This window comes from Somniosus microcephalus, chromosome 7 (genome assembly GCF_052327205.1).
Source record: "Somniosus microcephalus isolate GS21.2 chromosome 7, FLI_Smic_1.0, whole genome shotgun sequence".
NCBI lineage: Eukaryota > Metazoa > Chordata > Chondrichthyes > Squaliformes > Somniosidae > Somniosus > Somniosus microcephalus.
In genome coordinates, this window is record NC_140993.1 from 241,119,649 (window position 1) to 241,137,258 (window position 17,610).

Below are 17,610 nucleotides of genomic sequence, written 5' to 3' on the forward strand. Positions count from 1 at the left end.
TTCCGCCCAGCAATGTTCTCGCGCACTGGTGCCGCTGGTTGGCGGGCATCTGCAGGATGCTCGTTTCCGTCCTCCTCCTCCTCCTCCGCATCATCCTCATCCGAGGCGGCTCTGTGAGGAGCCTCTTGGTCCTGCGGAATTGGCAAGCCACGACGCTGTGCCATGTTGTGAAGCACACAGCATACCACGACGATTTTGGAGACCCTGGCTGATGAGTACTGTAGGGCTCCACCTGATCTATCGAGGCATCTGAAGCGCATCTTCAGCAATCTGATGGTTTGCTCGATAATGCATCTGGTGGTAATGTGGCTGGAGTTGTAGTGCTCCTCAGCTTCGCTGGCTGGTCTCCTCAACGGCGTCATTAGCCAAGAGCGCAGGGGATATCCCTTGTCTCCAAGTAGCCATCCTTGAAGTTCATTTGGCGGACTGAATAGCGGAGGCACAGTAGACTGGCGCAGTATGAAGGAGTCATGGCAGCTGCCAGGGTACTTGGCACAAACATGCAAAATCACCTTCTTGTGGTCACACACCAGCTGAACGTTAAGGGAGTGGAAGCCCTTGCGGTTGACAAAAACTCCTGGATTGTGGTGGGGTGCCCTAAGGGCCACATGTGTGCAGTTAATGACGCCCTGCACCCTTGGAAAGACTGCCAGCTGAGCTAATCCAAGCGCTCGCGCCCTCACACTTGCGCGATCCCTAGTGAAATGGATGTGATTGTGCGCGAGGGCAAAGAGGGCATCGGTGACCTGTTTGATGCAAGTGTGTGCGGCCGCCTGGGAGATGCCGCTGATGTCTGCTGCTGATCCCTGGAAGGAGCCTGAGGCATAAAAGTTGAGTGCGGTGGTGACTTTGATGGCCACTGGTAAGGAGTGTGGACCTGGTGCTCTGGGCTCCAGGTCTTGCTGCAGCATTGCGCAGATGTCAGTCACAACCTCTCGCGAAAGTCGGAGCCACCTCTGGCACTGCTGCTCAGTCATGTTGAGGTAGCTCACCCTGTGTCTGTAGACCCTGTTTGGGGGGTATCTCCTGCGCCGATGGCCTTCCATGCGCTGGCCCCTTCTGGCCTGTGCTGCCTCAGGTGGCTGAGCCGCAGCCTGTCGCTCCTGCTGGTGCTGCTGTTGTTGCTGTTGCTGGTGCTGCTGCTGTTGCTGGAGTTGCTCCAGCCTCCTCTGCTGTTGGAGATCCTCTAATGCCAGGAAGGGAAGGAACAAAAGGCCTCCCATGCTTCTGGCAGATGCCTCCATTGAGGAGGCGCGGAGTTAGGGTGGTGAGAGGGGCTTCCCAGGAGCTCACACTGGGGAAGTGTGTGAGGCTCCAACCTTCCACAACTGTGCCTAAGCCTTCAACAAGTTGCCCCAAGCCTTCAGCAACAAGGTCCTGCAGCCTACAAATGCTGTCTGATTAAATCTCTTCAGTCCTCATTGACCTGCAGCTGAAAGCAAGCAAGCCAACTTTGTTCACGCCAGGTTTCATCAACGGTGTTCCCACCAGGCGTGTTTCACGTGGGGAAAGGCTGAAAATTGCAAGGGACCCTGAAAATAGGATTAAACATGCCAATTATTGATCATTAGGCTCCCGCCGACCATTCCCACCTGCTGCGGGCGGGACTGATTTGGGTCGTGCTGAAACACTGGGGCGAAAGTCGGGTGGGGCGGGGAATCGGGCGGGGGGGTCGCGACCCCCTATTTCTGCAATTCAGCCCCCGCCCGACGGCTGGGGAAAAATCGGGGCCAATGACTCTATTGTGATGAAAGCCAGGAATCTCTCTGGACGAGGAAAAAAATAATGGCGCAGGTCAAAAACGTGCGATTTCTTATGATCAAAATAAGAGAGCAATTCTGCGTGTGTTAAAGTGATGGGCAGTGTGCTCTGGGCGGAGAGGGATATTCTGCACTTCAGTGGCTGCAGAATCAGTAGTTGGCAAATGGGAGCAAGTGCCTGACACATTAGCGTTGTGCTCTCCACCACCAAACCCTTTCATCTCGCCGTTATGGCACATGGTACCTTTTAAAGCAATTGCAAGATTTTAAAAACCGCTGCAAAGGAAATATTTTCTTTAGTGACCATAAGTTGGGGAAGCTGCGTGTGGGTAAATGGCAGCCAAGTTGTTTCAGTGCCTGCTCCAGCAAGGAGCAAGTTCCTTAGGATGCTCGGTCTGCTGACAGCTTCCCTGGCAATGCCTGTCTTGATAAAATGCTTGATGATGTGCCTCAATAAATCCGAGACTCGATGTTAGCGAAACAAAACAAGGCTTTTATTGACTTAGAAGGTAACACACAGGAGAGAGGTATCTTCCATCCAGAGCTCTGCCATACTGGATGTGCTGCAGGCTGGGCCAGCTTACATAGGGGCCAGGTATGGGCAGAGCCCTACACATAGTACAATACAATGGGCCAGGTATGGGCGGAGCCCTACACATAGTACAATACAATGGTGAGGAAACGGAACAGAGGTAAGGGAAATGAAACTGAAACCAACCACAGTCACAGGCAGTGATGAATGGAATATTTCATCACACTTGAGTTTGTAGTGCATCCATGCCTTTGTTACCTCTAGACTTGACTATTCCAATGCACTCCTGGCTGGCCTCCCATGTCCCACCCTACGTAAACTTGAGGTCATCCAAAACTCTGCTGCCCATGTTGTAACTCGCACCAAGTCCCATTCGCCCATCACCTCTGTGCTCGCTGACCCACATTGGCTCCTGGTTAAGCAACACCTCGATTTCAAAATTCTGATCCTTGTATTCAAATCCCTCCATGGCCTCGTCCCTTCCTATCTCTGTAATCTCCTTCAGCCTCACAACCCCCCCGAGATATCTGTGCTCTAATTCTGCCTTCTTAAGGATCCCTGATTGTAATCATTCAACCTTTGGTGGCCGTGCCTTCTGTTGCCTAGGCTCTAAGCTCTGGAATTCCCTGCCTAAACCTGTCTGCCTCACTACCTCGCTTTCCTCCTTTAAGACGCTCCTTAAAACCTACCTCTTTGACCAAGCTTTTGGTCACCTGCCCTAATTTATCCTTATGTGGATCGGTGACAAATTTATTGTCTTAAAATACTCCTGTGCAGCGCCTTGGGATGTTTTACTACGTTAAAGGCGCTATATAAATACAAGTTGTTGTTGTTGCAGGCAGTGGCAACATTGACACTGGAGATTTTGTTGGGGGTTCAGGAAATATGTATTCAACTGCAGGCACAAAACCCCACTCAGCAACTCCTGACAGCTGGTGAGTGTCCCAGAGGTTTGAGTAGAGCTGATGGGATAGTCAGTTCTTTTGAAACATTAAAAGTAGGAATGGGCTGCCAGTGGATTTACATAGTTTAAAAGCCCGCCTTGCAGTTATACAACCCGCGCTCATGCCGAGCGGTGTGGCACCACCTTCTCCAGGCCAGCTACCAAGTGACGGAATGAAGGAATTCTCTAATATATCCTGAAAGTTGCTAATTGGTTGTAAATAGTCACTAAATTGAAGATCACATGACTGTGATTTAATTGTAAGTAATTACCATTGTTTGTGCTAAATTAAACTCATTTTAGTTCACCCATGGAAAGTTAGAATAAATAAATCCCATGAATTGCAAAGTTTTTACTTTAACTTAAATTGCACTAGGGCATAACATCTGGAGAATATTACCGTAACTCTACTGCATAAATCTGCATGTTTAGCATAACAATTTGTTCAAATAGGGGGATCAATCTGATTTAAAATGTGTAACTTTAACATGTTCTACCGGCAGGAGAAGACGGGTGGGAGGTTAAAATGACAGCTGGGTTTAACCCACTGCTTTCCCACAGCTTTCTCGACACCCCCACACCGACCCTTTTAACTCCTGGGTTTTCAGGAGCATGAAGGCCATTCACCGCAGGCAGGCTGGAGCCTCAAATGTTTTTGAAATGTTGATGTAATTCAGACCCCGACCTCATTTTAAAAGTAGCGGATTATGCGCAGTCTCAGAGCTACCAGCGAAAGGAGTGCTCTTCCTAACCCAACAAGGAAACCTTGGGCCACCTCAGCCCAGGGCCTCCTCCATTGCAGTTGTCCCCAGACCCTTTCCCACTCACATCCCTTGCCGTGGGCCGCTTCCTTGGCAGTGACCTGCAGCCACACGGTTACCCGCTCCCACCCGCTGGCCTCTGTCATCGGGCGGGAGTCAGTGAGGGGGTGTTTAAAATGAGGGCCAGGAGTTAAAATAGGCCAGGCCTCATGCCTCGGGGGACTAGATAGATCGCAGCCCGCTTTTTCCTCCGCACCTGCGATTCCCGGCCCAAGTTAAAATTGGGGCTACAAACGCTGCAATCCTCCATCTAAAAGCATTGCAGCAGACTAATGCACTCAAACAATATCGAATTGCACTTTATAAGAACATACATAAGAACATAAGAAATAGGAGCAGGAGTAGGCCATATGGCCCCTCGAGCCTGCTCCACCATTCAATAAGATCACAGCTGATCATTGACCTCAGCTCCACTTTCCCGCCTGATCTTCATATCCCTTAATTCCCCTAGAATCAAAAAATCTATCTATCTCAGCCTTGAATATACTCAAAGGGCTGGATTTTGTCAATGGGGACGTGGTGGAGACGGGACTCCCACTTTTTGGGTTGTAGTCCCGCCTCCATCGACTTATGGCCAACCCACGCTATTTTCCCTTGATTGACCTTGTTAAGCCCATCCAGCGGGCTCAGCAGGCCAATTAAGGGACACCTGGTTACTGGTGACGTCAGTGATTGACATTTCATCTGTCAAGAGCTTTTGACAGATGAAAAATCAGCGTTTGACAGCTCTGTGAAGCTGTCAAACACTGACAATCTGTCTACTAACTTGAGTCCTTCTACTCAGACTCAGTTAGAGATCTCTCCAGACCAGAAAGCAGAATGCTGCAACTTTTGACATTTCAGCGGCCATTCTGCTTTCTGTGCCGGTGAACTGAGGGACTCCCGGGAACTGAAGGAAGAAAGCCTGCAGGAGAAAGTAAAGGTAAGTAAAACTTATTAAAACACTTTACACTTACCTCACACACTTACCCTCTGCACACATGCACCCATCACTCACCTGCACAACGGACATCTCGACCCCTCCAACCCCTTCAGACCGACGGTCCGCCTTGCTAACTTGGCGTGGTTCGGAGCCGTCGGGAAGCCCACACTTCAGGGCTAAAAATAGGGATTAGGCAAAAAACTGCATGTTAACTACCTGTTAACAAGCAGTTAATTGCCACTAATCCCCTTCCTGCCTCGGGGAGGCGGCTCCCAGCACAGGACGGATACCCGCCTCCTGGGACATTGGCACGGAGGCGGGTTGGGGGCAGGATGAGTTCCTGCTCCCCGATTCTGCAATTTTCCCACCACTCCCGCCTCTACGGGGCTTGGAAATTCGAGCCCAAAGACTCCACATCCACAGCGCCTCTAGGGCAGAGAATTCCAAATATTCACAATGCTCTGAGTGAAGAAATTCCTCCTCATTTCAGTCTTAAATGACCTACCTCTTATCCTGAGACTATGCCCCCTAGTTCTATACACTTCAGCCAGGAGAAGCAACCTCTCAGCATCTACCTGATATAAATCTATCAAACAATGATAAGGCTGATACATGGATTGCCTGACCATATATCCCCTTGTGATAGATCGAAAGGGAGAAGGAAAGAGGCTAGCTTTGATTCAGTGCCTTATCACATTTCTGTGAAACATCTTGAAGTGCTTCACATAAAATAATTTGTTAAAGTGCAGTGAACATTATAGAAGCAATTGGAATTACCCATGTGGTGCTGACTTTAAGAACACTGATGAATAATAGAATGAAAAATGACAATTTAAAACTTCTGAGGAAAAGTTCAATAAAAAAGCTTTCAGACACACGTATATAATTCAGTAAAACCCAAGAATATTAATCCATGCTGACATCTCCATTGTTGAAACTGGGCCTGTTGGCCCTGCAAGTAACATTCCCTCCCCCAGTCCCAACAGCAGAAGTACCATAGGCCTGGAAATTCCTTGGAGCTGCGCCCGCTCCTCCGGTGTTAATTTACCAGAAGTGCGGTGGAAATCCTGTTTACCAAGGAGAATTTGATCATCCCAGTCTACACTTATCCCTAAGACTCCAATCCTATTCTTAACCAGATATTTTATCCTTGTTTCTCAAATATTTTTAGGCTATTTCAATGTAGCAGTTTTATTCATTCATCCAACATCACTGGTACAATTTTCAGTTTTGCCTTCAATATTCTCTTAAGTATAGCAGTGCTGGTTGTTCCTGGAACCAGACATAGGCCTAGAAATTCAGTGGCCTGCGCCACCAGTTTGCGCCCAAAGAGGGCTTTTGCGCCACTGTGCAAACCTACCGTGATATTTAGCGGGGCGCTAATGGCGGTGCTAGCCAGTAGCGCTGTGCCACCACCGATGATGTCATCGGTGTGCGCAGCGCCCTGCTATTGCCCCGCTGGCCATATTTGGTTGCTGCCGCCTCCCCCGTGCCGGCTGCAAACAGCGACCGGTACACGGGGCCTACCTGTGCCGGTAGTGGGGCGAGTTAAGGTGGAGGTGCGGCCGGCCGCTTTTTCGGCGGCCGCCTGCCCGCACCTCCTTCCCCGGCCTCCTACACCCCCCCCCCCCCGCGGCATTGCCGGCTGTTTCCAGAGAGCCCGGCACTTCTCCTTGGTGCCGGGCTCATTTGCCGGCACTCGCGAGCGGGGATCGCGCTGTTGCAGGCACCTCCCCCTTAAGAATGAGAGGAAGGCCTGCAGTACCACAGGCTGCCGTGCCGCAGCGGGTGGCGCTGCGGCACTTTACACGCCGATATTCAGTTTCAGCGCCCCAAGCAGGGCGCCAAAACCCTTGTTTAGCGGCCGGCTTCCACTTGGGGCACTGAAACTGAATTTCCCGCTGGCGCAAGTGGCTCCGCGCGCAGCGGTAATTCCGGCGCCCAGGCGAGCTGGGCGCCCCTAACTGAATTTCTAGGTCTGAATGTCTTATGTTTACGGGTGTGCCGATACTGCCTAATATCTAACTACACAAAGGTGTAACCAGGGGTGTAAAAATAATATCCCCTTGAGATCTGAGTTGGATATTCATGTCTTTAGCATGTGTCTCCCCATGCACCTCTCCAATCTTTTCATAGGTGGACCAAGAAAACACTTTGTCGGGGGGAGAATTCGGTATCGCCCCGTTTGGGGCGCTAACTTTTAAAAGTTGAAAAAATTAGCGCCAGGCACTAATGTTTTTCAACTTTTAAAATAATTCGGGATTTGCGTTCCAGGAAGGAAGCGAAGCACTAAATCAAGTGCTCCACTTCCTTCCTGGAGCGCAACAGGCAACAGACGGGGCGGTAGGTGTCCAGCGCTGCACACTGGGCCGTGCAGCACTGCCGCGTTGGAAGGCTCCTTCCCTCTCTTAAAGGGAAGGGCCATCGCTGCAGGTTCTGCAATGGAAAGCAACTTACCTGGTCCTCGACGGCAGCCGTGATCCGGCCCAACCAGCACGATGCACTGCAACAGAGTGCTGGGCTGATCGCTGGCGAAGACGAGAAAAAAAAGAGGGCATTTCAGAATTCCTTTTACTTACCTCGGCCACCTCGCCTTTAAGTATCACCCCCGAAGCGCCCAGCCTCCCAGTGAACGCCTCCTGCAACTGTAGGTGTTGTTGCCCGGTGATGCTGCAGGGGGTGGAACTGAAGTTCGGGTCCGGGACAATGTGCACGGTGATGATGTCATGATCTCTGGGCAAAGGAGATCGGGGCGCAACGCCATAACGCCGCCACAAACCTCCCGCCGAATATAGCGGGAGTCAATCTTCTTGCCGCGCCCGGTCGGTAAGTGTTTAAGGCCCGTTAGCATCCCCTGGAGGTGCTAACGGGAGGCACTGAGGTGCCCAATTTCTCCCCCTTGGTAAGATAAGGCTAAATACAAATCGTCAAGCTGTTTTATTTCACAGCAAGTGAACGTACAGCACAGTAATGATGGGACTCATTTAGTTCAGTCAGTACAACATATCTTTGCGTAATAATACAAAATAATGAACGTGCTACATATCCCCACATCAGTGGGTAATCTTGCTTGACTCAAACAAAATAACTTCTAATGACTCTCCTGCATTCTAACCTATTGAGTCTCACAAAAGCTTGTCCTTGCAGTCTTCTGTTTGTTTAAAAACTTGACTGTCAGCCCTGTCCCCATTATTATCTCCCTCTGTTCACAACCAGAGGGAAGGACCTATGCCAGACAACCCCTGCCAAACATCTGGAACCAGGGACCTCCCAACACAATTGGTGGGAGGTTTTTTATCGATGACTGAGACAGGCTAAAGAAATGCTTATAGCCTATGGGGAAATAATTTTGATGCCTAGCTTATTAGCATTTTAAACACCTTGGCCTAGAAATTCACTATGGCCCCGCCAGCTGGCTAACGGCCAAAAGTTAGCGCTGGGCGCGGAGCCATGTGCGACCGTCCGATATTCGCTTTTTGCGCCCCAAGTCTGAACCGGCCGCTATTCCAGGGTGTACCCGCCCCCGCTTGGGGCGCAGAAACTGAATTTCAGCGCTCTAAGTGCTGCTGCGCCACCCGATGCGGTGCGGCAGGCTGCGGTACTGCAGGCCTCCTCCTTCTCTTAAGGTGGAGGTGCCTGCAACGGGGAGATCGCCGCTGGATTGTGCCGGCAAATGAGCCCGGCACCACGGAGAAGTGCCGGGCTCGTGGAAAGCAGCCGGCAATGCCGCGGGGGGGGGTGGTGGAGGAGGCCGGGGAAGGAGGTGCGGGCAGGCGGCCGCCGAAAAAGCGGCCGGCCGCACCTCCACCTTTATGCGCCCCACTAAGGCTGCAGTAAGGCCCTGGTCTCCGGATGTTAGTAGCGGCCGCCACGGAGGAGGCGGCGGCAACTGAATATGGGCGTCGGGCCGGCATCGGGGCGGAAACGGGGCACTGCGCACACCGATGACGTCATCGGTGCCGGCGCAGCGCTACCGGCTACCGCCGCCATTACCGCCGAGCTCAATATCAGCGCAACCTCCTATACTGGCGCAGAAACCCTCTTTAGGCGGTAACTGGGTGCAAAGCTTGCAGCGCCTTACTGAATTTCTAGGCCCTTTTGTCTCGGTATATTTATTAAGCTTGTGTGAACAGACTTTGCTTTTTAAAAAAAACCTCAATGTTTAAATGTAACTTGTTTCCAAATCTTTTCAGTGGAATAATGCTCAAAAAACACTCCCAAAATGTGGCAGACACCAATGAAAATATTTTCACCTACATTCTACCTCTGGATATCAATTTAAACATTGCCTCAACATGAACTACTCTAGCTGTAATTACTATGGGGGTGCAATCGGTCTTGGGCAGTAGCACAAGACGGGTGCTAGTGAATCGGCAGCCTGTTTTACACCCAGCCTGAAAATCTTTCAAAATTGGAAAAGAAAGTCAGGCAGGGTGTAAAGCGGGCGGCCGATTCTCTAGTGCCTGTTTTGCGCTACTGCTGAAGACCAATTTCGCCTCCATAGTGGGAGAAAACCTTAAATATGTGGTGATTTTCATATCCAGTTATTTTTTCCATCATTTTTGTAAGAGGACTCCCCTGTGGAGCCCTGTATGTTACTTGACTCCTCGGTCGAACACTGGCACGATTGCCCGTTCGAAATCATTTATCTTTATGATGCCCATGAGTCACAAGAGATTAAAAATTAAATCAACTCCTTGACAAGTTACTGAGATATTATAAATACCCTGTATATAGTGGAGCATTCACTGTGGTAGCTCTGAAGACTAAGTAGAATATGAAAGTAGTCCTAGTCCCAAAGCCTGAATAAATTACCCTTTATTGCAAAAATGTATTCAATAGTTTTCAACTACACAAAAGTGGTATAAATATAAACATTAAAAAATAGAAATTAATGTCAAAAACAACTCCCATAGAACTATAGAAGTTCACAACACAGTTTGCGGTCATTCAGCCTATCGTGTCTATGGCTCTTTGCTAGAGCAATCCAAACTGATCACACTACCCTGCTTTCTCCCCTCTGCTTCAAATATTTATCCCATTTTCCCTTAATAGATGCAATGGTTTCTGCCTCAATCACTCCCTGTGACTCGCAATTAGAGGGAATAGATTTTCCCGGTTAACCCTGTCAAGTCGTTTCACCATTTTAGAAACTGGTGTCACATCTGCCCTTGGCCTTCTCTGCTCCCGCGGAAATAATCCGAGTAACTCAAGTTTCTCCCCATAACTATAGTTTCTCATTCCTAGACTTGTCCTGGTGAATCTATGCTGTAGGCTCGCGATGGAGCTAATAGTTTTTCCAATTTTCTTTTCCATTGAAGCCAATGATGTAAAACCAGCAGCCGATTCACTATGAGGTCATTTTGTTCTACGGACGGAAACCAATTTCATCCCCTATGTCCTTTATATAAAGGAGCACCAAAAATTGCACACAGCACTCCAACTGTGGCCTAATCATTGCCTTGTGCAAGTTATTGTTGCCTCTTTACTCTTGTACTTCATGTGCCTATTTATAAAACCTGGCATCCAAGGCTACTGCTGGCTTTAAAAGCAAATATTTGAAAATTGCATTAAGGAACTTTTCATTAGTGTTTCACCTTTTTCAGACTTTTCTGTCAAATCAAAGATTCTCCGAAAGAGAAGCTGACTTCAACGAGGTGAGTAAAATAATCAAAAATTTACAAAATATGTCTTGTAGTTTATTAAAATGTGGTAATCTGTTAAAAGGGAAGCAAGGTGTCTTCTGATGGCAACTTGGAGAGGGGAGGGGAGCCTGACAGTCCTAGTTGTTGTAAAGATAAAGGAAGCCCGTTGTGGTCTGATGGTTTGCAGAAAATTAATTGGCACTGGCTGCATAATTCATCAGAACATAGGAATAGGAGTGGGCCATTCAACCACTTGAGCCTATTCCACCATTCATTTAGATCATGGCTGATCTGTACCTCAACTCCATTTACCTGCCTTTGCTCCACATACCTTGCTATCCTTACCCAACAAAATCTATCGATCTCAGTCTTGAAAGTTTCAATTGACCCAGCAGCCACAGCCTTTTGGTAGAGATAGTTCCAGATTTTTACTACCCTTCATGTGGAGAAGTGCTTCCTGATTTCACTTCTGAATGGTCTGGCTCCAATTTTAAGATAATGCTCCCTTGTTCTGGATTCCCCCAGTAGAGGAAATAGTTTCTCTGTATCTATCTTATAGAATCATTTTACCATTTAAAACATCTAGATTAGTTCACCCCTCAATCTTCTATACTCAAGGGAATATAAGCAAAGTTTTTTTGCAACAGTTCATGAGTGCCACAGGTAAGTTATGTTGGTAGAAACATTGATGGTTAATTTTGTATGATACTCCACTCCCAGTATGCATTTTTGGTTTGCAGTAAGTCCACACTACAATAAGGTAATTACTGTGAGGTGAGGTGAGGCTCCTGGTTGGAGCCTTGCTCAATGGGAACGTGGATCAAAGAATCGTCACGAGATTCTGCAAGTCCGATTCCCTGATTGACACCCCCTTGAGCAAGGCTCCGTGCTGGGAGCAGGGCCTTGTAAAATACAGCAAGTAACATTTTCTTATTATACTTCCAATGTCTGTTAGTTCATTGCCACTTTGGAAAGCATTTATTGGTTAGGCGTGGTGTGATACATCTGCTCCTACTTGCTTCCCAGTGTTGGAGGCTGGTGTTTCCATGTGAGATGGCAGATGCAAAGGGATAATCGCCATGGCGCCGTTTTGTAACCAAATATTTTTCAGTCTAAGTATTCAAATTTTAGAGCGCATTCAGTGCATTGCCAAACCCAACATAGGGAACAAGGGCCTAGAAATTCGATTGAGCTGCGCCTAAGGGTCCAACATGATGGACAGTGTGCATGCGCTCATTCCGTGCCAGAGGTGCATCACCCGCCATATTAGATCGGGCTGCTCAGTAGGCGTCCTGGGTATGTGCCTGAAACTGGCATTAGGCCCATTTGATATGTAAATCGGGGGCCTAATGTCTGTTTGTAATTGGTTTGCAAGTGACCGTAGCTTGCGCTGTGTATGCTGCGGTCAGGTTTTTACAGGCGCACAGCAGCCAAACCAACGGAACAGACAGAAGGTATGCCACGGCCCTGCTCACTGTAATTTAAAGGCCCAGTCCATATTCTGGCACCCTCCACAGGCATTAGTGGGACTTCCACCCTCTCCAGTCCCTGGAATTGTGTGATGAAGAAGCCCGTAAGCTCCTCCCACTTGTTATAGGCGAGGGCTGGGTAGAGGAAATTAAGAAGATAGTTGAACGTCAAGAAAAGAAACTGTTAAGTCTGTGTGTTCCAGTTGTGTTAAGATTAATTACTGACACAGACTACAAGAATAAAGTTCAACAGGTCTTTACTAGTTGGAGGTCAGGACTATACTAAATACAATATCACTACACAGTACTTATATACCGGTGGTCACCACCGGTATTACGTATACAGCAGCCAGAGAAAGTAGTACATCTCTTAAGGTGGAACAGGCTTAAGTTCTCTTAAGGTGGAACAGGTTACATACACCACAATCCTCCCTTTTTAGCTTAACAGTCATATCCCCATTTAACATAACATCATAACATATATACATATATAACTTCAGGTATAAACAGTTCAAAGGTTCAGTCTCTCAGGAGGCTTCTGATTCAGTTTGGATAACGCCTTTCAGTGGTCTCTGATTCTTGTTGCTGAGGTGACTCTTCTTGTTGGTTTCCTATGTATTGGACGTCATCATCAGGTACAGTCCCTGCCGAGGTAGATGCTTCAGGTTCATTAACGTCTTCCACAGTTGTCTCTGTCGCAACCATGGGTTCGACCCTTGCTCTTGATTCTACCAGTTGATCCGCATGACGCCTTATCACATTGTTACCAATATCTACTGTGTACATCAGAGGTCCTTGTCTGGCCCGAATTGTTCCGGACTGCCATTTTTCGTTTCCATAGCCCCTTGCCAACACTGGTTGTCCTACGTCGAAACTTCGAGTGGATTTGTTATTAATATGCCGGAACTGTTTGTTTTCCACTTCCCTCCGCACATTTGGTTTTAACAAGTCCAACCTGGACCGCAACCTCCTGTTATAAAACATCATGGCAGGACTTTGGTTAGTCACTGCATGAGCGGCGTTTCGATATGCCAGTAGGAAATTGTCCACCTTGTGTTGTAACGGAATCTGATCATCGTTCATGGCCTTTATTGCCTTTTTGAATGTTTGGACAAATCTCTTGGCCAACCCGTTTGTCGCCGGATGATATGGGGCAGAGGTATAATGTTTCACCCCATTCTTCTTTAAGAATTTTTGGAATTCTTCCGACACGAACTGTGGTCCGTTGTCCGAACATATCTGTTCTGGCAATCCGTTCCTTGCGAATATTGTTCTTAACACCGCAATTGTCTTTTCTGAAGTAGTGGTATTCATCTTGATGACTTCTGGCCATTTGGAATGTGCGTCCACCGCAATTAGGGACATGGAGTCCATGAATGGACCAGCAAAGTCAATATGTACGCGTTGCCATGGGGCTGAAGGCCATTCATGGGTGTAGCGGTGCGATCGGAGGTGCATTTTGCACTTTTTGGCACCCAGCGCAGCTTTTTGTCAACTCCTCTATCTGTTGGTCAATGCCCGGCCACCATACATAAGCCCTAGCAAGACTTTTCATCTTAACTCCCCCCAGATGACCTTCATGCAGTTCCTTTAGAACTCTTTCCCGTAACTTGGGAGGAATAATCACTCTTGTCCCGTACATCAAAGTACCATGGCAGACGGACAGCTGGTCTCGCCTTGCCGAGAATGCCGGTAACAGAGGATCACCATATGTTGGCCATCCCTTCACTGTCACCTCGTAAACTCGGGACAGTGTCGGGTCGTTCCTGGTTTCTCTTTCAATACTTGCATTGGTGACTGGTAAACACTCGATGATGGTCGAATGAAATAACTCAACAGGGTCAACTTTCGTCATCTCTGCTGCTTCAGGTAGTGGCAGGCGCGACAGCCCATCAGCATTGCCATGCCGCTTTGTACCTTTGAATTCTATCTGATATTGATGTGCCCCTAGGAAAAGGGACCACCTCTGGAGTCGCTGTGCTGTCATCACCGAAACACCCTTCTTAGGGTTAAAAATGGATACCAACGGCTGATGGTCTGTCAGAAGTGTGAATTTTTGGCCCTGCAGGTAATGATTAAACTTCTTCACTCCCCATACAAGGCTGAGAGCCTCCCTATCGATCTGCGCATAGTTGCGCTCAGCGGAGGTCAATGATCTGGATGCAAACGCGACTGGCCTTTCCGTGCCATTTGGCAACTTGTGTGAGAGTACTGCCCCAATACCATATGGAGAAGCATCACAAGCCAACCGAATAGGCAGTGTCGGGTTGAAGTGAGCCAACACTTCCTCTGAGGTGATCAATTCTTTGCTTTTGCGAAATGCTTTCTTGCAGTTTTCGCTCCATTCCCATGGTACCCCCTTCTGTAAAAGAGCGTTCAGCGGGTGCAGTACCGTGGATAGATTCGGTAGAAACTTATGGTAATAGTTAATCAATCCCAGAAACGACCTCAACTGAGAGACATTATCCGGAGCGGGAGCCTTTACAACTGCCTCTATCTTGTCAGGAGACTTATGAAGCCCCTCCCGGTCAGTGACATGACCACAGTACAAGATCCGCTTCTGAAAGAACTCACATTTCTGCCGATTAACTCTAAGTCCATACTCTTTCAGTCTGTTGAGCACCAGTTCCAAGTTTGCGAGGTGTTCTTAATCACCATCACCTGTAATCAGAATATCGTCTAGGTAACATTGTGTGCCTGGAATTCCCTGTAATACCTGCTCCATGGCCCTCTGCCAAATTGCCGGAGCCGATGCCACTCCAAAAACCAGCCTATTATACCGGTACAAACCTCTATGCGTGTTGATCGTGAGGTACTGGCGTGACTCTTCTTCAACCTCCATCTGCAAGTACGCCTGCGCCAGGTCTATCTTGGTGAAGTGTTTCCCGCCAGACAACGAAGCAAAAATATCCTCAATCCGCGGAAGCGGATACTGCACCGCGTGAAGCACCGGATTAACGGTGATCTTGAAATCTCCACAGATGCGAACCTTCCCTGGTTCTCCTGGCTTGTTGCTCGAAGGACGTTTCATAACTCCAATCTACCTTAGACAGTACACCTGAACGTTCTAGCGCTTCCAGTTCCGCTTCTACAGTAGGTCGTATTGCATAGGGTACCGGTCTGGCTTTGAAAAATTTTGGTTGTGCATGTTCATCAATCTTGATGTTTGCCGTAATTCCTTTCAGTGTTCCCAGTCCTTGCTGGAGCACCTCTTTAGCATCATCCAATATTTTGGACAATCGTTTAGGTTTGACATCTGTTTCCCCGGAATCTACCGTTAGTGCTTTTAAGGAGTGCCAGTCCATATTCATTTTCCTAATCCACTCCCGTCCCAGTAGTGGTGGACCTCCTTCAGGTAGCACATATAAGTCCATTACTTGGCTTTCTTCGCCCTTGTGGACCACTTTTACCTCTATCTTTCCGATGGGGTACACTCTTTGCCCCGTGTATGTTTTCAATATAATCTCCGTATCCCGTAGGGGAATATGTTGGAATAACCTTTTGTAATCTTTCTTATTCATGACCGTCAATGCCGATCCAGTGTCCAATTCCACCTTTACTTGGACTCCTGCTATCTGAAGAGTGACCCAAATTGCCTGGAGATCTGCATCCTTACCAACGTTGTGTACTCTTAAGCTACCCAGTTCATTACTGCTAGCGTCTGAATCTGACTTCTGTTCGTTTGAACTGGTCTTTGTCACCTTGTGCACCTTTATGTATTTTCCTTGCGGTGACTTTTTGTTGCTGGTCTTCTTTCCTGACCGGCATACTTTAGCTATGTGGCCAAGCCTGCCACACGTTCTGCATTCTTGGTTTTTAAACCAACACTGGTTCTGATCGTGTGTTGTCTTTCCACAACGATAACATTTTACAGTACTCAAACCCAATTTATTTGTACTGAGTTCTGGTGACCGTAGCTGCATTACTGCCGTGCCTCTCGCTGCGGCTTCGTGTGCTGCTGCCATAGTGACCGCTTTCTCAAGCGTCAGCTCATTCTCCTCGAGCAGTCGCTTTTGTGTATCTTCTTTTAATAATCCACACACAAATTTATCTCTTAGCGCTTCTGTCAGTCCCGTTCCAAACTGACAGTATTTTGCTAGCTTACGCAATTCCATTAAATATTCAGCATTGCTTTCATCCTTCAGCTGCCTTCTGCTGTAAAATTTAAATCGTTCCGCTAGCATCAGCGGCGTGGGGTTTAGATGATTTTTCAGGACAGTAACAATCTCCTCGAACGTCTTATCCGTCGGTTCATCTGGTGATAAAAGGTGTTTCAATTGCCCGTATGTCTTTGCACCCATTAAGTTCAATAAAGTTAGTGCTTTCTCTGCATCTGGGATTTTATTTGCTTTACAATAATTTTGTATGCGTTCCACATACATGGCCCAATCCTCGATGTCGCTATCAAAGGTATCAATGTTCCCATGTTTAGGCATCGTTGCAATTAATTTTATCCCAAGATGGCGGCTTCCCGCTCTTGTCTTCGTCCTCCGCCTACAAAATGGCGGTTTTCCCGTGCTTGGCGGGCTTCACCCACTGGCTGCAATGGCGTTTGGCGTGCCGCTGCTGCTCCCCTTTCCCAGCGGTTAGTAACTCCCCCGACGCTGTCTCTGCTTCACCGCGGCTCCCTCGGGCATTCGCGCTTCCCCGATGTCGCGCCTCGCAGCCCTTCTTGCAGGCCGGTTATTAGCACTGGCTGCGTTCGCCTTCACCGCGGCTCTCGCGCCTTCAGTCGCCCCAGACGCTGTGCCTTTTTGGCCCGAAAGCGGCCCGGCCCTTATCACCAGCCGCGATCGATGTCCCCGCGCTGCGCCTTTCGGCCCAAATGCGGCCCAGCCCTTATCTCCGGTCGCGATCGATCTCACCGCCCTTATTCCTCCGTCTTCCTCCCCCCGTCTGTACAGCCAACGCGGCCGACTTTCTGCTCGCGTCGCTGACCGGCTTACCCACCACCGAGGTAGAAAGAAGATAGCTGATGGAGGCTTCGAGTTCAGGATGTCTTCTGCACTCCGGGTTCTCGATGCCTGCCGCGCGACGTGTCTTCCAGCAGGGTGATGAGGGTGGATGCCTCTCTTCGACGCCCGTTCTGTGGACGAAGCCGCCGTGGATATAAACTGCCGCAGGGTAAGAATCGGACTCGTCGCCACTGTTAAGTCTGTGTGTTCCAGTTGTATTAAGATTAATTACTGACACAGACTACAAGAATAAAGTTCAACAGGTCTTTACTAGTTGGAGGTCAGGACTATACTAAATACAATATCACTACACAGTACTTATATACCGGTGGTCACCACCGGTATTACGTATACAGCAGCCAGAGAAAGTAGTACATCTCTTAAGGTGGAACAGGCTTAAGTTCTCTTAAGGTGGAACAGGTTACATACACCACAGAAACCAGGGGTTATCTTTCTACTCCAAGATGATCCTAGAGTAGCAGAGGAGAGTGAGGCCCAGTAGAGCTTGATGTGGCCCAGTAAAATCTGATGATGCATGGTGTGCTAAACATAGAAACATAGAA

The 17,610-nt window shown here is 48.4% G+C and overlaps 1 protein-coding gene across 6 annotated transcripts in view; it reads left to right on the top strand.

The window, feature by feature from the left end:
• Positions 1–17,610, top strand: part of LOC147115185 (V-type proton ATPase subunit C 1-A-like) — a 233,102-nt gene that overhangs the window by 35,797 nt on the left and 179,695 nt on the right. For all 6 annotated transcript variants that reach the window (XM_085993512.1, XM_085993513.1, XM_085993515.1 and 3 more), the window contains exon 2: positions 10,585–10,635. The gene's annotated coding sequence lies outside the window, so the exon portion shown is untranslated. The remainder of the gene's footprint in view (positions 1–10,584; positions 10,636–17,610) is intronic.